Source organism: Myotis brandtii, unplaced genomic scaffold, assembly GCF_000412655.1.
Source record: "Myotis brandtii unplaced genomic scaffold, ASM41265v1 scaffold208, whole genome shotgun sequence".
Taxonomy (NCBI): Eukaryota; Metazoa; Chordata; class Mammalia; order Chiroptera; family Vespertilionidae; genus Myotis; species Myotis brandtii.
In genome coordinates this window covers 238,535-258,454 of record NW_005357764.1, presented here as the reverse complement: position 1 = coordinate 258,454, position 19,920 = coordinate 238,535, and positions in this window count along the sequence as shown.

Genomic DNA, 19,920 nt, shown 5'->3' with positions numbered 1-19,920 from the left:
GAGAGGGAGAGAGAGATAGAAACATCAATGATGAGAGAGAATCATTGATCAACTGCCTCCCACTGGGGATCGAGCCTTCAACCCCAGGAATCAAACCAAACTGAGAGCTCCCAGTTCATAGGTCGACACTCAAGCACTGAGCCACACCGGCTGGGCAGGACTTGTGTTTCAAAGTGTTTGCTCTGGTCCCTGTAGCCGCTCTTGATCTGGAAAAGACACAGGGGAGCTGGGGAGGCCTTAGGCACAGTGGACAGAGAAGCGGAGGGAGCTGAGCTGGACTCTCCAAGGCTCCTTAGCCCCGGCATCAAGGGCAGTCACCTTCAGAGCCTCCCCCTTCCTCTAACACTCCGTCATCCACAAAATGAGAACCAGACCAACCTCCAGGAATACTCACAGGGACTGGGAAGGGGTCTGGAAATAGCCCCTGGGAGTTACTCTCCCCACCCGCTCCACCCCACCTACCCCCAAGTCTGCCCTACTTCCTCAGTTCTCCCACAGCAGGCTTCTTTTCATTTGCTAATTTGCCTCAGAAAAAGCGACTATCTGAGCTGCTTTTCCACTAGCCTGGAAACTTGGATTATAGCAAGTTAACATTATAGCATGATCCCGCTGCAATGAAGCCATGTGGAGCTGGCGGTGGTGGAGTGAATGTTGGTGAGAGTGGGAGCAGAGAATTTACCATAACGGGTATTTTCTGTGCTGGTTTCAGAAATGCTAGTCTAAAGCTATGTTGGTATGAAATCTTATTTAAATATTTTTATTAGAGGATTGGTGCTATTTGAAACCATCTAACTATGCATCTGTATGGTGCCAAAAGAACTAGTTAAACGTTTAAAAACAAGATGAGGGACAGTCTGGTTGTATGGACTTGTATTACACAAATAATGCGTTGGTGTGATTTCCCCCCTCTTCAATGAACTGACTACACTTCTTTAACTTACATGAATGAATTATGTGTTTTTGCAATGTGGAATAAAAAAATATTTCAGGAGTCTTCAGTTACAATGAAAAAACAGCTTGTGACTTGTTGTCTAGGAAACCAGGCACCCAGCTAACTCCACGGGTCCGTGTCAGGGAAATGGAGAGGAAGGCAGAGATGAACTCACGGCCTCTCCTTGCCCAGTGACTCCTCACACCGCGCTGCAAGGAGAGGGGGTAGGTTAGGTTCTTGAGTGAAGTAAGGACAGCTGTGTCATCATCAGACAGCGCTCTCCAGGCAGGGCATGGATTTCCCACCACTTCTCTGGCTATTACACATCTCTGTTCAAAAGAAGTGCCTGTGGAAGACCCTGGCTTTCCAATTGATTTAAAGCATGTGTTCCTTGCTTTCAGTTGCTGTACGTGCTCGGGATGGGGGTGTGATGAGCCGCACGCCTCCCATGTCGATAATGTTTGGCCTCTGGAGTTTATGGAGCCGGCGCTGGCAGGCTCACCTACTCACAAGGCACCCTGAAGGTCCGTGATACATACACTTCTCATCTCGTGCGTGGGAGCAAGCCCCAACGACCTCCGTGCGATTGGCTTGTTCTTCACACCTCTGACGGGTGCAGCCAGCTTTACACAGTCAGCTGAGGGTTTGAGGAAAGTGACAGGCGAAGGTCTAAGAAAATGAAAGCTCTTTGCTACGTGACCCAATTGGGGTGGGGATTGAACCCGCAACCCAGGTACATGCCCTTGACCAGGAATTGTAACCCTTCTTGCGAGGGCCGATGCTCTACCACTGAGCCACAACAGCCAGGGCCAGAGGTTATTTTTAAACAGTTTTTTTAACCTTGTATTTTGTACCTCATAAACTTATTAAGAACCCTACAGAGTCACTTAGACTTGGTGAAATCTACACACGATGGAGGATGTTATAGGCTAAAGTGCTACGTGAGGATTTGAGAATCTGTATGTGAACTAACCGGTTGGAACCACAGATTCGGTTTTGCTTTTATGCTATGCTTAGGATATTGTGGAAATATTTTTTTAGGCTACCATGCTGTAAGGATTAATAGCTATTTATTAACTCTTTTGGGATAAGCACTATCGCAGGCCTAGAGCATTTAAATGAACAGTATAAAATGAATGATGTAAATAATATATTTACCAAAGTGTGAGCAGCTACGTAAATGTATGGGTATCCTATGATTAGAGAAATTGAAAAATTAAAACCATTGGGAGACAGTTATTCATATTGCAGAAGCATCCTTCACAGCAAAGGAGGCTGGCTTCAGGTCATGCGGCACCTGTGGGTAATATTCCTGGGTCCTCTCACGGAGGCTGCTCTGCCAAGTATTACAGGCCACTCCCAGCAGCTCATCCTTCCTACCCACACCCTCTTCTTCTTCTTCTTCTTCTTCTTCTCCTTCTCCTTCTCCTTCTCCTTCTCCTTCTCCTTCTCCTTCTCCTTCTCCTTCTCCTTCTCCTTCTCCTTCTCCTTCTCCTTCTCCTTCTCCTTCTCCTTCTCCTTCTCCTTCTCCTTCTCCTTCTCCTTCTCCTTCTCCTTCTCCTTCTCCTTCTCCTTCTCCTTCTCCTTCTCCTTCTCCTTCTCCTTCTCCTTCTCCTTCTCCTTCTCCTTCTCCTTCTCCTTCTCCTTCTCCTTCTCCTTCTCCTTCTCCTTCTCCTTCTCCTTCTCCTTCTCCTTCTCCTTCTCCTTCTCCTTCTCCTTCTCCTTCTCCTTCTCCTTCTCCTTCTCCTTCTCCTTCTCCTTCTCCTTCTCCTTCTCCTTCTCCTTCTCCTTCTCCTTCTCCTTCTCCTTCTCCTTCTCCTTCTCCTTCTCCTTCTCCTTCTCCTTCTCCTTCTCCTTCTCCTTCTCCTTCTCCTTCTCCTTCTCCTTCTCCTTCTCCTTCTCCTTCTCCCCTGCATATCAGATATTTACATTACCATTCATAACAGTAGCAAAATTACAGTTATGAAGTAGCAATGAAAATAATTTTATGGTTGGGGGTCACCACAACATGAGGAACTGTATTAAAGGGTCGAGGTACTAGGAAGGTTGAGAACCACTGCTTTATTGGGCTTCCTAAGTTGTTACAGCAGGACATTCTGTAGAAGATGATGGAGGAAGATACTGGGGTTACCTCTTCTCTGCTGAACCCAAGCTCCATAGAGGTTCTCTCCTACCACTGGGCTGAAGGATCCCGAGAGTTATGACAAGGATGATATTCCAGGTATTTTGATATTCCAGGCAAATGCACGTTTCTTAAAGGGGTTTCTGCCCAGAGCCCCCCTGTGATCTTCCACCGTGGTTAGCTCAAATATGGGCAGGGGACAAATTCTTCAGTTCCAGTCCAGAGACATTTCTTGGTCACAGAATCCTGGATTCCCTTTCACTCTGAGCCTACACGTGGCCCCACTTCACCTTCCCTGTCTCGAACCCACTGTTAACAGGGCATAGGCTAAGTGAGGGCTGCCCCTGTATGCAGGAGGGATGTACATAGAGCCATATGCAGTGTCCCTAGTCCAAGAGAACAACTCACAATGACAATGTGGAGGGGAGGGCCCAGCTGGGTTGAGGACTGAAAAGAAGAGGAGTGATGTCTAGCATTTCCAACATGTGACTAACAGGATTTCTAGAAAGAGAGAACAGAGAATATATCATGGAAGAAACTGCCAACGACATAATGAGAAAATGCCCCCTACCTAAAAGACACAGACAGCAAGTTTAATAGTAAAGGTAGTCAAGGCATCAAGGATTAAGGTGAGGGGCCCTGAGCTCAGGGAGCAGAACTGAAATCCACTGAACGTGGAGCATTATGGGAATGCTCTTAGCACGTCTTGTCTGGGTAAAAGCCACTCCTTAAAAGAGACAACCTAGGTCAGATAACTGCAAGTGAGGGCCTTAAAAAGACATGCTCAGTGAGAGAAGAGAGCCGCCTCTGCTCAAGCTGTGTATGGTGTAGAGTTAGCCATTAGTATGCCTGGAGCAGAAACCTAGACTTCAGGATGTTGAAGGCGTTCTTTCACTGTCTCTGGCTGGAGATACTGCTGCTGAGGTGCATGGTAGCAGTTCTGAGCACCTGTCCATTATTTGTGATGCTGTTCGCTCTACCTGGAAGCTTTTAGGATCTTGTCAGTTTGACTTTTCCTTTGCTGTAAATCTTTTATTATTCACTGTGCCCCTCACTTAATGAGCCCGCACCTGTGTCTTTTAGGTAGGAGGCATTTTCTCATTATGTCGTTGGCAGTTTCTTCCATGATATATTCTCTGTTCTCTCTTTCTAGAAATCCTGTTAGTCACATGTTGGAAATGCTAGACATCACTCCTCTTCTACTTTTCATCCCTTTGCTTTTTATTCAGTAGATCTTAATATTGCCTTCCTGATAAGGCAATTAAAACAATTTTTTTTCTATTGGCATCAAAGGGGTGCTTATGTTGAATGACCGGCGTGGGGGTGGAGGAGGGTTTGGGCACTGGGACTTTGGTTGGGAAATGGGCTGCCTTTTCCCCTCACTCGCAGCTGGTCATCACCCTCGTGGCTCTGGTCTTCTGTGTGATGGTTTCAACTGAGGTTCTTTGGCTTCTTGAATTTCTGAATGGAACCTGAGCTCTTGCAACTTTCTGTGTCTCTGTGGCTTAGAGCATAATGTTTCTGCTTCGGGGCAGTACAGTCCCTAAGACATTGAAGAAGTGGGTGATTACAAGGGAATGGCCTGTTGCAATGCGTGTACATGGAGTGGTTGTATTCTACGTAGATGGTGATGATTTAGTTGCCTGGCCCCAAGCAGCTGACTACCTAGGTTGCTTGAATGAAGTTGCTTTTCTGGAAGAAGCTTGGGTTAACCCGAGTCTTAGAATACTTTCACTTGAACAGCATATTGGCATGACACAGATATTAAAATGTGTGCTTGTGTATTGTATTTTTGAATAGAACTTGAGCATTTTAACAAAATAAACCACAATTATCTTCCTCGTCAACCCTCTATTGACCAGAGCTCTCGGTGCCTTGCCCTCCCTGGGCCCTTGGCGACCTCGTCTGCGTCTGTCTTTTGATTCTGTTGCTGCTACAGCACCTTGCTGCTTCCATTCTCCAGGCTCCTCTGGCTGCCTTCGTGCCTCTCAGCTTCAGTTTTCCCAAGTCGCCTTCTTCCTCTCCCTCTGCTCGGTGTTTGTCAGTGTAGTTGGTGGCTATCCAGTGTCAGAATCACATGAGGCCTCACCCCACCTGCTGATCAGAACCACTGGGATGGGGTGGGGGATGCCTAGCGGTCTGCCTGCTGCTCCAGCACTCTGGAGGGGGGTCCTAGGGGGGTTGGGACTTCTCCTTCTCCTTCTCCTTCTCCTTCTCCTTCTCCTTCTCCTTCTCCTTCTCCTTCTCCTTCTCCTTCTCCTTCTCCTTCTCCTTCTCCTTCTCCTTCTCCTTCTCCTTCTCCTTCTCCTTCTCCTTCTCCTTCTCCTTCTCCTTCTCCTTCTCCTTCTCCTTCTCCTTCTCCTTCTCCTTCTCCTTCTCCTTCTCCTTCTCCTTCTCCTTCTCCTTCTCCTTCTCCTTCTCCTTCTCCTTCTCCTTCTCCTTCTCCTTCTCCTTCTCCTTCTCCTTCTCCTTCTCCTTCTCCTTCTCCTTCTCCTTCTCCTTCTCCTTCTCCTTCTCCTTCTCCTTCTCCTTCTCCTTCTCCTTCTCCTTCTCCTTCTCCTTCTCCTTCTCCTTCTCCTTCTCCTTCTCCTTCTCCTTCTCCTTCTCCTTCTCCTTCTCCTTCTCCTTCTCCTTCTCCTTCTCCTTCTCCTTCTCCTTCTCCTTCTCCTTCTCCTTCTCCTTCTCCTTCTCCTTCTCCTTCTCCTTCTCCTTCTCCTTCTCCTTCTCCTTCTCCTTCTCCTTCTCCTTCTCCTTCTCCTTCTCCTTCTCCTTCTCCTTCTCCTTCTCCTTCTCCTTCTCCTTCTCCTTCTCCTTCTCCTTCTCCTTCTCCTTCTCCTTCTCCTTCTCCTTCTCCTTCTCCTTCTCCTTCTCCTTCTCCTTCTCCTTCTCCTTCTCCTTCTCCTTCTCCTTCTCCTTCTCCTTCTCCTTCTCCTTCTCCTTCTCCTTCTCCTTCTCCTTCTCCTTCTCCTTCTCCTTCTCCTTCTCCTTCTCCTTCTCCTTCTCCTTCTCCTTCTCCTTCTCCTTCTCCTTCTCCTTCTCCTTCTCCTTCTCCTTCTCCTTCTCCTTCTCCTTCTCCTTCTCCTTCTCCTTCTCCTTCTCCTTCTCCTTCTCCTTCTCCTTCTCCTTCTCCTTCTCCTTCTCCTTCTCCTTCTCCTTCTCCTTCTCCTTCTCCTTCTCCTTCTCCTTCTCCTTCTCCTTCTCCTTCTCCTTCTCCTTCTCCTTCTCCTTCTCCTTCTCCTTCTCCTTCTCCTTCTCCTTCTCCTTCTCCTTCTCCTTCTCCTTCTCCTTCTCCTTCTCCTTCTCCTTCTCCTTCTCCTTCTCCTTCTCCTTCTCCTTCTCCTTCTCCTTCTCCTTCTCCTTCTCCTTCTCCTTCTCCTTCTCCTTCTCCTTCTCCTTCTCCTTCTCCTTCTCCTTCTCCTTCTCCTTCTCCTTCTCCTTCTCCTTCTCCTTCTCCTTCTCCTTCTCCTTCTCCTTCTCCTTCTCCTTCTCCTTCTCCTTCTCCTTCTCCTTCTCCTTCTCCTTCTCCTTCTCCTTCTCCTTCTCCTTCTCCTTCTCCTTCTCCTTCTCCTTCTCCTTCTCCTTCTCCTTCTCCTTCTCCTTCTCCTTCTCCTTCTCCTTCTCCTTCTCCTTCTCCTTCTCCTTCTCCTTCTCCTTCTCCTTCTCCTTCTCCTTCTCCTTCTCCTTCTCCTTCTCCTTCTCCTTCTCCTTCTCCTTCTCCTTCTCCTTCTCCTTCTCCTTCTCCTTCTCCTTCTCCTTCTCCTTCTCCTTCTCCTTCTCCTTCTCCTTCTCCTTCTCCTTCTCCTTCTCCTTCTCCTTCTCCTTCTCCTTCTCCTTCTCCTTCTCCTTCTCCTTCTCCTTCTCCTTCTCCTTCTCCTTCTCCTTCTCCTTCTCCTTCTCCTTCTCCTTCTCCTTCTCCTTCTCCTTCTCCTTCTCCTTCTCCTTCTCCTTCTCCTTCTCCTTCTCCTTCTCCTTCTCCTTCTCCTTCTCCTTCTCCTTCTCCTTCTCCTTCTCCTTCTCCTTCTCCTTCTCCTTCTCCTTCTCCTTCTCCTTCTCCTTCTCCTTCTCCTTCTCCTTCTCCTTCTCCTTCTCCTTCTCCTTCTCCTTCTCCTTCTCCTTCTCCTTCTCCTTCTCCTTCTCCTTCTCCTTCTCCTTCTCCTTCTCCTTCTCCTTCTCCTTCTCCTTCTCCTTCTCCTTCTCCTTCTCCTTCTCCTTCTCCTTCTCCTTCTCCTTCTCCTTCTCCTTCTCCTTCTCCTTCTCCTTCTCCTTCTCCTTCTCCTTCTCCTTCTCCTTCTCCTTCTCCTTCTCCTTCTCCTTCTCCTTCTCCTTCTCCTTCTCCTTCTCCTTCTCCTTCTCCTTCTCCTTCTCCTTCTCCTTCTCCTTCTCCTTCTCCTTCTCCTTCTCCTTCTCCTTCTCCTTCTCCTTCTCCTTCTCCTTCTCCTTCTCCTTCTCCTTCTCCTTCTCCTTCTCCTTCTCCTTCTCCTTCTCCTTCTCCTTCTCCTTCTCCTTCTCCTTCTCCTTCTCCTTCTCCTTCTCCTTCTCCTTCTCCTTCTCCTTCTCCTTCTCCTTCTCCTTCTCCTTCTCCTTCTCCTTCTCCTTCTCCTTCTCCTTCTCCTTCTCCTTCTCCTTCTCCTTCTCCTTCTCCTTCTCCTTCTCCTTCTCCTTCTCCTTCTCCTTCTCCTTCTCCTTCTCCTTCTCCTTCTCCTTCTCCTTCTCCTTCTCCTTCTCCTTCTCCTTCTCCTTCTCCTTCTCCTTCTCCTTCTCCTTCTCCTTCTCCTTCTCCTTCTCCTTCTCCTTCTCCTTCTCCTTCTCCTTCTCCTTCTCCTTCTCCTTCTCCTTCTCCTTCTCCTTCTCCTTCTCCTTCTCCTTCTCCTTCTCCTTCTCCTTCTCCTTCTCCTTCTCCTTCTCCTTCTCCTTCTCCTTCTCCTTCTCCTTCTCCTTCTCCTTCTCCTTCTCCTTCTCCTTCTCCTTCTCCTTCTCCTTCTCCTTCTCCTTCTCCTTCTCCTTCTCCTTCTCCTTCTCCTTCTCCTTCTCCTTCTCCTTCTCCTTCTCCTTCTCCTTCTCCTTCTCCTTCTCCTTCTCCTTCTCCTTCTCCTTCTCCTTCTCCTTCTCCTTCTCCTTCTCCTTCTCCTTCTCCTTCTCCTTCTCCTTCTCCTTCTCCTTCTCCTTCTCCTTCTCCTTCTCCTTCTCCTTCTCCTTCTCCTTCTCCTTCTCCTTCTCCTTCTCCTTCTCCTTCTCCTTCTCCTTCTCCTTCTCCTTCTCCTTCTCCTTCTCCTTCTCCTTCTCCTTCTCCTTCTCCTTCTCCTTCTCCTTCTCCTTCTCCTTCTCCTTCTCCTTCTCCTTCTCCTTCTCCTTCTCCTTCTCCTTCTCCTTCTCCTTCTCCTTCTCCTTCTCCTTCTCCTTCTCCTTCTCCTTCTCCTTCTCCTTCTCCTTCTCCTTCTCCTTCTCCTTCTCCTTCTCCTTCTCCTTCTCCTTCTCCTTCTCCTTCTCCTTCTCCTTCTCCTTCTCCTTCTCCTTCTCCTTCTCCTTCTCCTTCTCCTTCTCCTTCTCCTTCTCCTTCTCCTTCTCCTTCTCCTTCTCCTTCTCCTTCTCCTTCTCCTTCTCCTTCTCCTTCTCCTTCTCCTTCTCCTTCTCCTTCTCCTTCTCCTTCTCCTTCTCCTTCTCCTTCTCCTTCTCCTTCTCCTTCTCCTTCTCCTTCTCCTTCTCCTTCTCCTTCTCCTTCTCCTTCTCCTTCTCCTTCTCCTTCTCCTTCTCCTTCTCCTTCTCCTTCTCCTTCTCCTTCTCCTTCTCCTTCTCCTTCTCCTTCTCCTTCTCCTTCTCCTTCTCCTTCTCCTTCTCCTTCTCCTTCTCCTTCTCCTTCTCCTTCTCCTTCTCCTTCTCCTTCTCCTTCTCCTTCTCCTTCTCCTTCTCCTTCTCCTTCTCCTTCTCCTTCTCCTTCTCCTTCTCCTTCTCCTTCTCCTTCTCCTTCTCCTTCTCCTTCTCCTTCTCCTTCTCCTTCTCCTTCTCCTTCTCCTTCTCCTTCTCCTTCTCCTTCTCCTTCTCCTTCTCCTTCTCCTTCTCCTTCTCCTTCTCCTTCTCCTTCTCCTTCTCCTTCTCCTTCTCCTTCTCCTTCTCCTTCTCCTTCTCCTTCTCCTTCTCCTTCTCCTTCTCCTTCTCCTTCTCCTTCTCCTTCTCCTTCTCCTTCTCCTTCTCCTTCTCCTTCTCCTTCTCCTTCTCCTTCTCCTTCTCCTTCTCCTTCTCCTTCTCCTTCTCCTTCTCCTTCTCCTTCTCCTTCTCCTTCTCCTTCTCCTTCTCCTTCTCCTTCTCCTTCTCCTTCTCCTTCTCCTTCTCCTTCTCCTTCTCCTTCTCCTTCTCCTTCTCCTTCTCCTTCTCCTTCTCCTTCTCCTTCTCCTTCTCCTTCTCCTTCTCCTTCTCCTTCTCCTTCTCCTTCTCCTTCTCCTTCTCCTTCTCCTTCTCCTTCTCCTTCTCCTTCTCCTTCTCCTTCTCCTTCTCCTTCTCCTTCTCCTTCTCCTTCTCCTTCTCCTTCTCCTTCTCCTTCTCCTTCTCCTTCTCCTTCTCCTTCTCCTTCTCCTTCTCCTTCTCCTTCTCCTTCTCCTTCTCCTTCTCCTTCTCCTTCTCCTTCTCCTTCTCCTTCTCCTTCTCCTTCTCCTTCTCCTTCTCCTTCTCCTTCTCCTTCTCCTTCTCCTTCTCCTTCTCCTTCTCCTTCTCCTTCTCCTTCTCCTTCTCCTTCTCCTTCTCCTTCTCCTTCTCCTTCTCCTTCTCCTTCTCCTTCTCCTTCTCCTTCTCCTTCTCCTTCTCCTTCTCCTTCTCCTTCTCCTTCTCCTTCTCCTTCTCCTTCTCCTTCTCCTTCTCCTTCTCCTTCTCCTTCTCCTTCTCCTTCTCCTTCTCCTTCTCCTTCTCCTTCTCCTTCTCCTTCTCCTTCTCCTTCTCCTTCTCCTTCTCCTTCTCCTTCTCCTTCTCCTTCTCCTTCTCCTTCTCCTTCTCCTTCTCCTTCTCCTTCTCCTTCTCCTTCTCCTTCTCCTTCTCCTTCTCCTTCTCCTTCTCCTTCTCCTTCTCCTTCTCCTTCTCCTTCTCCTTCTCCTTCTCCTTCTCCTTCTCCTTCTCCTTCTCCTTCTCCTTCTCCTTCTCCTTCTCCTTCTCCTTCTCCTTCTCCTTCTCCTTCTCCTTCTCCTTCTCCTTCTCCTTCTCCTTCTCCTTCTCCTTCTCCTTCTCCTTCTCCTTCTCCTTCTCCTTCTCCTTCTCCTTCTCCTTCTCCTTCTCCTTCTCCTTCTCCTTCTCCTTCTCCTTCTCCTTCTCCTTCTCCTTCTCCTTCTCCTTCTCCTTCTCCTTCTCCTTCTCCTTCTCCTTCTCCTTCTCCTTCTCCTTCTCCTTCTCCTTCTCCTTCTCCTTCTCCTTCTCCTTCTCCTTCTCCTTCTCCTTCTCCTTCTCCTTCTCCTTCTCCTTCTCCTTCTCCTTCTCCTTCTCCTTCTCCTTCTCCTTCTCCTTCTCCTTCTCCTTCTCCTTCTCCTTCTCCTTCTCCTTCTCCTTCTCCTTCTCCTTCTCCTTCTCCTTCTCCTTCTCCTTCTCCTTCTCCTTCTCCTTCTCCTTCTCCTTCTCCTTCTCCTTCTCCTTCTCCTTCTCCTTCTCCTTCTCCTTCTCCTTCTCCTTCTCCTTCTCCTTCTCCTTCTCCTTCTCCTTCTCCTTCTCCTTCTCCTTCTCCTTCTCCTTCTCCTTCTCCTTCTCCTTCTCCTTCTCCTTCTCCTTCTCCTTCTCCTTCTCCTTCTCCTTCTCCTTCTCCTTCTCCTTCTCCTTCTCCTTCTCCTTCTCCTTCTCCTTCTCCTTCTCCTTCTCCTTCTCCTTCTCCTTCTCCTTCTCCTTCTCCTTCTCCTTCTCCTTCTCCTTCTCCTTCTCCTTCTCCTTCTCCTTCTCCTTCTCCTTCTCCTTCTCCTTCTCCTTCTCCTTCTCCTTCTCCTTCTCCTTCTCCTTCTCCTTCTCCTTCTCCTTCTCCTTCTCCTTCTCCTTCTCCTTCTCCTTCTCCTTCTCCTTCTCCTTCTCCTTCTCCTTCTCCTTCTCCTTCTCCTTCTCCTTCTCCTTCTCCTTCTCCTTCTCCTTCTCCTTCTCCTTCTCCTTCTCCTTCTCCTTCTCCTTCTCCTTCTCCTTCTCCTTCTCCTTCTCCTTCTCCTTCTCCTTCTCCTTCTCCTTCTCCTTCTCCTTCTCCTTCTCCTTCTCCTTCTCCTTCTCCTTCTCCTTCTCCTTCTCCTTCTCCTTCTCCTTCTCCTTCTCCTTCTCCTTCTCCTTCTCCTTCTCCTTCTCCTTCTCCTTCTCCTTCTCCTTCTCCTTCTCCTTCTCCTTCTCCTTCTCCTTCTCCTTCTCCTTCTCCTTCTCCTTCTCCTTCTCCTTCTCCTTCTCCTTCTCCTTCTCCTTCTCCTTCTCCTTCTCCTTCTCCTTCTCCTTCTCCTTCTCCTTCTCCTTCTCCTTCTCCTTCTCCTTCTCCTTCTCCTTCTCCTTCTCCTTCTCCTTCTCCTTCTCCTTCTCCTTCTCCTTCTCCTTCTCCTTCTCCTTCTCCTTCTCCTTCTCCTTCTCCTTCTCCTTCTCCTTCTCCTTCTCCTTCTCCTTCTCCTTCTCCTTCTCCTTCTCCTTCTCCTTCTCCTTCTCCTTCTCCTTCTCCTTCTCCTTCTCCTTCTCCTTCTCCTTCTCCTTCTCCTTCTCCTTCTCCTTCTCCTTCTCCTTCTCCTTCTCCTTCTCCTTCTCCTTCTCCTTCTCCTTCTCCTTCTCCTTCTCCTTCTCCTTCTCCTTCTCCTTCTCCTTCTCCTTCTCCTTCTCCTTCTCCTTCTCCTTCTCCTTCTCCTTCTCCTTCTCCTTCTCCTTCTCCTTCTCCTTCTCCTTCTCCTTCTCCTTCTCCTTCTCCTTCTCCTTCTCCTTCTCCTTCTCCTTCTCCTTCTCCTTCTCCTTCTCCTTCTCCTTCTCCTTCTCCTTCTCCTTCTCCTTCTCCTTCTCCTTCTCCTTCTCCTTCTCCTTCTCCTTCTCCTTCTCCTTCTCCTTCTCCTTCTCCTTCTCCTTCTCCTTCTCCTTCTCCTTCTCCTTCTCCTTCTCCTTCTCCTTCTCCTTCTCCTTCTCCTTCTCCTTCTCCTTCTCCTTCTCCTTCTCCTTCTCCTTCTCCTTCTCCTTCTCCTTCTCCTTCTCCTTCTCCTTCTCCTTCTCCTTCTCCTTCTCCTTCTCCTTCTCCTTCTCCTTCTCCTTCTCCTTCTCCTTCTCCTTCTCCTTCTCCTTCTCCTTCTCCTTCTCCTTCTCCTTCTCCTTCTCCTTCTCCTTCTCCTTCTCCTTCTCCTTCTCCTTCTCCTTCTCCTTCTCCTTCTCCTTCTCCTTCTCCTTCTCCTTCTCCTTCTCCTTCTCCTTCTCCTTCTCCTTCTCCTTCTCCTTCTCCTTCTCCTTCTCCTTCTCCTTCTCCTTCTCCTTCTCCTTCTCCTTCTCCTTCTCCTTCTCCTTCTCCTTCTCCTTCTCCTTCTCCTTCTCCTTCTCCTTCTCCTTCTCCTTCTCCTTCTCCTTCTCCTTCTCCTTCTCCTTCTCCTTCTCCTTCTCCTTCTCCTTCTCCTTCTCCTTCTCCTTCTCCTTCTCCTTCTCCTTCTCCTTCTCCTTCTCCTTCTCCTTCTCCTTCTCCTTCTCCTTCTCCTTCTCCTTCTCCTTCTCCTTCTCCTTCTCCTTCTCCTTCTCCTTCTCCTTCTCCTTCTCCTTCTCCTTCTCCTTCTCCTTCTCCTTCTCCTTCTCCTTCTCCTTCTCCTTCTCCTTCTCCTTCTCCTTCTCCTTCTCCTTCTCCTTCTCCTTCTCCTTCTCCTTCTCCTTCTCCTTCTCCTTCTCCTTCTCCTTCTCCTTCTCCTTCTCCTTCTCCTTCTCCTTCTCCTTCTCCTTCTCCTTCTCCTTCTCCTTCTCCTTCTCCTTCTCCTTCTCCTTCTCCTTCTCCTTCTCCTTCTCCTTCTCCTTCTCCTTCTCCTTCTCCTTCTCCTTCTCCTTCTCCTTCTCCTTCTCCTTCTCCTTCTCCTTCTCCTTCTCCTTCTCCTTCTCCTTCTCCTTCTCCTTCTCCTTCTCCTTCTCCTTCTCCTTCTCCTTCTCCTTCTCCTTCTCCTTCTCCTTCTCCTTCTCCTTCTCCTTCTCCTTCTCCTTCTCCTTCTCCTTCTCCTTCTCCTTCTCCTTCTCCTTCTCCTTCTCCTTCTCCTTCTCCTTCTCCTTCTCCTTCTCCTTCTCCTTCTCCTTCTCCTTCTCCTTCTCCTTCTCCTTCTCCTTCTCCTTCTCCTTCTCCTTCTCCTTCTCCTTCTCCTTCTCCTTCTCCTTCTCCTTCTCCTTCTCCTTCTCCTTCTCCTTCTCCTTCTCCTTCTCCTTCTCCTTCTCCTTCTCCTTCTCCTTCTCCTTCTCCTTCTCCTTCTCCTTCTCCTTCTCCTTCTCCTTCTCCTTCTCCTTCTCCTTCTCCTTCTCCTTCTCCTTCTCCTTCTCCTTCTCCTTCTCCTTCTCCTTCTCCTTCTCCTTCTCCTTCTCCTTCTCCTTCTCCTTCTCCTTCTCCTTCTCCTTCTCCTTCTCCTTCTCCTTCTCCTTCTCCTTCTCCTTCTCCTTCTCCTTCTCCTTCTCCTTCTCCTTCTCCTTCTCCTTCTCCTTCTCCTTCTCCTTCTCCTTCTCCTTCTCCTTCTCCTTCTCCTTCTCCTTCTCCTTCTCCTTCTCCTTCTCCTTCTCCTTCTCCTTCTCCTTCTCCTTCTCCTTCTCCTTCTCCTTCTCCTTCTCCTTCTCCTTCTCCTTCTCCTTCTCCTTCTCCTTCTCCTTCTCCTTCTCCTTCTCCTTCTCCTTCTCCTTCTCCTTCTCCTTCTCCTTCTCCTTCTCCTTCTCCTTCTCCTTCTCCTTCTCCTTCTCCTTCTCCTTCTCCTTCTCCTTCTCCTTCTCCTTCTCCTTCTCCTTCTCCTTCTCCTTCTCCTTCTCCTTCTCCTTCTCCTTCTCCTTCTCCTTCTCCTTCTCCTTCTCCTTCTCCTTCTCCTTCTCCTTCTCCTTCTCCTTCTCCTTCTCCTTCTCCTTCTCCTTCTCCTTCTCCTTCTCCTTCTCCTTCTCCTTCTCCTTCTCCTTCTCCTTCTCCTTCTCCTTCTCCTTCTCCTTCTCCTTCTCCTTCTCCTTCTCCTTCTCCTTCTCCTTCTCCTTCTCCTTCTCCTTCTCCTTCTCCTTCTCCTTCTCCTTCTCCTTCTCCTTCTCCTTCTCCTTCTCCTTCTCCTTCTCCTTCTCCTTCTCCTTCTCCTTCTCCTTCTCCTTCTCCTTCTCCTTCTCCTTCTCCTTCTCCTTCTCCTTCTCCTTCTCCTTCTCCTTCTCCTTCTTTTTGGTCTGGACTCTTTTTTTCCCATTCAGTGATCCCAAAGCCAACCTAACAACTGGGTGGGAAGGAGGAAGGAACTAAAATGTAACAAATGTCTCCTCTGTTTTACTTACATTTTCTCATTTACATCTCACAACACCCTCTGAAGTGGGTACTGATAGCACCCTACTTTGTAGGTGATGCTCAGAAATTTTAAATAATTTGCTCTGAGTCCCCCAGCGGGAAGGTAGAGGGATTTACATTCAGATTTGGGCAGTCTTGCCCAGCATCACCTCAAGCTCTGACTACATCATCTCATTGGTCGCAAGTTCCCCCAAATATATAGAAAAATATGGTTGAATTAAGGAACATCTATTGTATAAAGCAAGGAACCCCTGAGTACATTTTTCATGTGTCTATGAATGCTAGAGTTCAAGGGTCATACATACAGTTCCGGAAAAGCTACTCTTTAATGTGTGTCACCTTATTCTTTATTTTCAAAATAATTCCAGACATCTTAGCCAAAAAGCTACACATCCAGGCTATACTTTCAAATTTATCACTACACTATCCTTGTGAAAACTTTTGACCCAATTCTTTTCGCTCTCCAATATGTCTAATACCACCATTGCCTCCTAACTGTGGCTGGAAATAGCAAGTCATTATGATGTCTGAATTAGCATCCAAAACACACTGGATTTCTTCCAGGGTTCCCGTATCTATTATTGTTAAAACATATAACTTTTAAAACTCGAATGGTTTTCCCAAGCCAATTCTCTAATCACAGACATAAATTTCACTCCATTAAGGAAAGGAAACCAGGCAGTATGACTAAAGTTAGGAATATGATCAAATTTCAAGGGAGGGAAAAAAAAAAAAAAAGATGAGGCATGGAATTCTTTCCATTGCTTCTGCTTGTGAAACACGGTTCAAATCAAGCCCTGCTTCCCTGCGCACAGAAAGTGTGCAGCCTTTCAAGTCCAAGGTTGGACGGAGGCAGGGAGGCTGCCATCTCTCGGGGTGGTTTGGCAGAGGGGGGTGTGTCAGGCCCCCCCCCACTTTCCTTGGGATGGCCGAAGGGATCCCGGGCCCCGTGAGAGCCAGGAAGACAGCCTCTCTCCTTCCTGTAGCTCGGGGCAGTTGGAAGTTATGTAGCTCCATTTTCTCCTGTTGCATATTTATGAATCCTTTAAACAATGACCATCCGGAGAACTTGTGATAACCAGGCAGCCTATCAGTAAGGAAAGAGATGTGGGGGGAAGGCCAGCTCCATAGGCTGTGGAGGGTGGGCGCCGTGGTATTGATTGCTGCTCCTGAAAATACCCCAGGCATCAAGGCTCACTTTTTAATGTTTATCAGCATTTTTCTTCATAGGAGACTCTTTTCAACCTATTATTAGACTTGCTTCCTTGCTATTCTTAACTGTGTTCAGCTATCATTTAAAAATGCGAACTCTTACTCTTTATATTAAGAACATGAGATGAGACAGTTCCCCATCCCAACCTCAGAGACAGGGCACGAGTTTGAGAGTTCCATGAGTCCCATGTTCTTCATTTCATAGGCATAGCCACATATATGTGTAGACACAGTTTTCTGAAGTATCCAAAGTGATATAAAGTAATTTTTGATGCTTACTTTCTAGCGGATCAACATGAATAGATGTTGAATTTTAAGTAGGTCAGGATAGTTAGACAAAGAAAACTCGTTTAAAGTTCTCTTAGTGAGTCAAAGGAAGACAAAAGTTTATCTTTTAAATCTGTATTTCTATTGTTGGTGGAAATGTGGGGAAAATCTGCATTTCTATTGTTTGTTGGGAAAAAGTTTATTTCTAAAAATCTGTTATTTCTATTGTTGGTAGAAATGAGATCAGTATTTCTATTGTTGGTAGAAAAGGAAACAGGCCTTTTAGGAAGCAAAGTAGCAGTAATTATTAAAGTTAAAAAAAGTATATCATTCAACCCAGCAACTCCACAACTGGGGATCTGTATCATATATAATATCTATAGTTCTCACCAAGTGGCTTTCAATCACATTACCCTATTTCAATACTCTGTATATGACTGAATGATATTATCTCCTATTTTTCTTGTTCATTCATTCATTCATTCTCTTCTCCCACCAGAATGAGAGCTCTATGAAAACAAAGACTGCATCTGTCTCTCTCACAACTATAATTTCAGCATCTGACACAGATGGGCCCTCATTAAGTATTTGTTGAATAAAAGAAATAAAAACACCCATAGATCAGGATGTGTGCCATGGATATTTATAGCAGCATCCTTTTAGTGGCAAAAAACTGGGATTAAAGAGAATGCCCATCAGCGAGGGACTGGTTGGGAGCCACACAGTCGTGGCTCGCGGCTTGGTGTGGGTGTCAATGGCATGACTCTAGCATCAGTCTGCCTGGGCATTGATCCCTATATTTATATTAAATGTATAATGAATGGCCTTTGGAAAGGTATTTAGCTTCTATGTCTAAGTTTTCTCATCTCTAAAATAAGAACAATAGTGATGTCAACCTGAGGAATTATACTTTCTGACTTGTAAATTTACCTGTATGGCCAACCAAAGGTCTTGTAAACACAGGCAAATGGACCATAGAATTCTTGAACATGGAGAGAAGGGAGTCACAAATGCCCATATCTGCAAATAACTCAACCTCTGAAGGCTCCAGAGGTTGAGTTATTAGCAGATATGGGGATTCGCTTGCACGTGGAGTTCGTCCCTGTAGCCACCACGCTCAGTGCCTGACTGCTGCTCATCCTTGGCCCTTCCTCTCGGCTGGCCGTTCAGGCCCTGCAAGCGTCACTCTCGGTTGGGAGGGAGGGGTTCTCTTGCATGCCAAGTTCATCCCCATAGCCACAGCCACCGCTCAGTGCCTGACTGCTGCTCATCCTCCACCCTTCCTCTTAGGCAGTTCAGACCCGGCAGGCAGGCGTCACTCCCCTGCAAAGCACCAGAGGCTCCCCTCCAGCAGTCACCTTATCTGAAATCTTCTATTTCCAAGTGTTGCCAGGGACTCTCCTCTGTGCTGGCTGTGGCCCTCATACTTGCCATCTATTGGAGTTAGGTGTTTCCCCCCAGGTCACTGGGAGGTGAGGACACAGGCTTGAGAGGGAGATATGTGGGCAGGTCTGCGTTGTTAGAGAGAAGCATGGTACTGCATACGGACTACCTGGCTGAGATAGTGCACTGTTTCTGTAGCCAGGAGGTAAGTGGGCTTTGCTGTTCTTTATCCCATCACTTCTACTAGAGCCCTGGGAGGAGGGAGAGGGGAACCAAGTGGTGAATTCCTGGCAAGAGTTCAGCATTAACATTTGAAGTGGAAATGCTGTGGGAACCCTCCTCCACGCCTCCCCACACCCCTAGATTATGATGGGTTTTCTGTGTGGCATTCACTGGCTGTTGATTATTGCAGAACTGGGTCAGTTGGAGGTCAGGGAGGCAGAGACAGGGAAAGCTGGGGGCTTGGAGGTAGAACAGGCAGCTCTACGGATCTGTGTGAGATCTTTAGAAAGGACACGGGGCTTTAAGAATCACATTGTTATGCCAGGCTGGTGTGGCTCAGTGGTTGAGCATTGGCCCATGAACCAGGAGGTCAGGGTTCAATTCCTGGTCGGGGCACATGCCTGGGTTTTGGGCTTGTTCTCTGGTAGGGGGAGTGTGGGAGGCAGCCAATGGATGTTTCTATCTCTCTATCCATCTCCCTTCCTCTCTCTAAAATCAATAAAAATATATTTTAAAAAAGAAACACATTTTGGGAATTTATCAAATGATGGAAGGAGTAGATCACTGCCCTGTTCATGCTCTGCATGTGAAACCCTGCAGATGTCATGGGAAACGCCCAGGAGGGAGCAGTGAGGAGAATGGCACTAGGAGAGCCAGGTCACTGCTGGCCAGACCTGCCCTGGACTGGCCTCCCTTTTAGTACTTGAGGAAGGAATGTTTCATTTACCACAGAGTGGCCTGGAGTGCCCCCTCTGCTTCACAGGTTGTGCTGGGTCCCTGGGGATTTACTGCTTCCTCCAGGGGGCTCCCAGCATGGCTGGGAGGCAGGCCTGTTTCTCCAGCTGCCTAACCTCTAGTTTTATCTGTCTCCCGGCTGACCTCTTAGTTTTACAATGAGTCAGTTTATTTGCTTGTGCAAATTGAGTTTTCTTAGAGAGAAACAGAACAGAGCTAGAAAGAGGCCAATGTCTTGATGGTTTCCTCTTAAGAAAGAGAAACAGCCACGGGCCTGGGCTCCGCAGACGCTGCTCGTACCCGGATAGTCCATGTTGGCGGCTTATTTTAATCCCGTGCAGTGAAGTCAAGTGGGCAGAGAAATATCGCCTCCCTTGTCGGAGGTAGAGAGATCTGCTGGGTTTACGAGCTAATTACTTCTGGATTCCCTGGGAGTTCAGAGAATTTGCTTAGCAACCGGCCTGACCGGCCCCTCGCCCCCTGCGGCCCCCCAACTTTACTGCACTTACCAGTGGGGTGATCTTGCGAGTTTCTAACTAAGCAAGGACTAAGCATTTTGGGAAAATGGTGCCAGTCTTTTCCTCGATGGGACCCGAGCCTGAAACCTAGTCCAACAAAATGAGGGAGAACAAGCCAAAAAAAACCTTTTTAAGAAACAACACAGGCAGTAGGAAATCATACTGGTCAGGGCTTGTTTTCCTGGCTCAGGGCCTCATTCCAACCTGTTGCAATCAGCTCTGGAGTGTCTATAGGGACACCCCGGTGCGGGCCCCTCGGAGGAAAGGAACTTTTACATCTCTGTTTGACTGGGCTCTGTGCCAGGGGCTAAGTTCAAAGTGCAGTTTCCAGTAATTTGCTGGGCCTCTCTGTGGGTTTGATAGGCCAGGACAGAAGCCTGCAAGCCCAAGTAATATTTCCTGATTTCTGTCATTTCTTAAGGAGAGAAGGAAGGTTGCGGAGGGACAGGGCTGAGCACTCGTGTTGGTTCTGAGAGCAGAGGGGGCCTCTCCCGCCCCCTGCTTCCCTGGCCTGGCAGCCTGGCCCAGGGCTGGTGGGCAGCTCCCTCCCTGAGAGGCGCGAGGTGCCCGCCCGCCAGCCAGACCCTTGGTTGATTTACTGGCCTTGTTTGCAGCTATAAAGTTGTCGAGTAATGGCAACATGTTCTTGTTTTCTCATATCTGTAGGATGAAAGTGAACATTTTTATAATCCTCCCCTCCTCGCCACATTTAAGTTCCCTGGCGTTAGACATGTGGGCTTGATTAAAGGGGAAACGCTACAGAAAAGTTCAATTTTACACTCCCTCAGCCACCCCCTTCCGAGGACAGGGCCCGTCTTCCTGTCATTTCATCTTTGTGTCTCCCCCCTGAGGACCTGATTTGGAATGAATCCTTATTAAATCACGGGGTGGGTAGTGGGGAATCGCATTTCAAGGAAGTATTTGATAGGACAGTGTAATCACTGTATCAGGTAGGGGCTCATAGAAGGCTGCTCTATTGATCACAGCTTCTTTTCCACAAGGACTTGTGTGTTTATATATATATATATATATTTTTTTTTTTTTTTTTCCAGAGAGGGAGAGAGAGATAGAAACATCAATGATGAGAGAG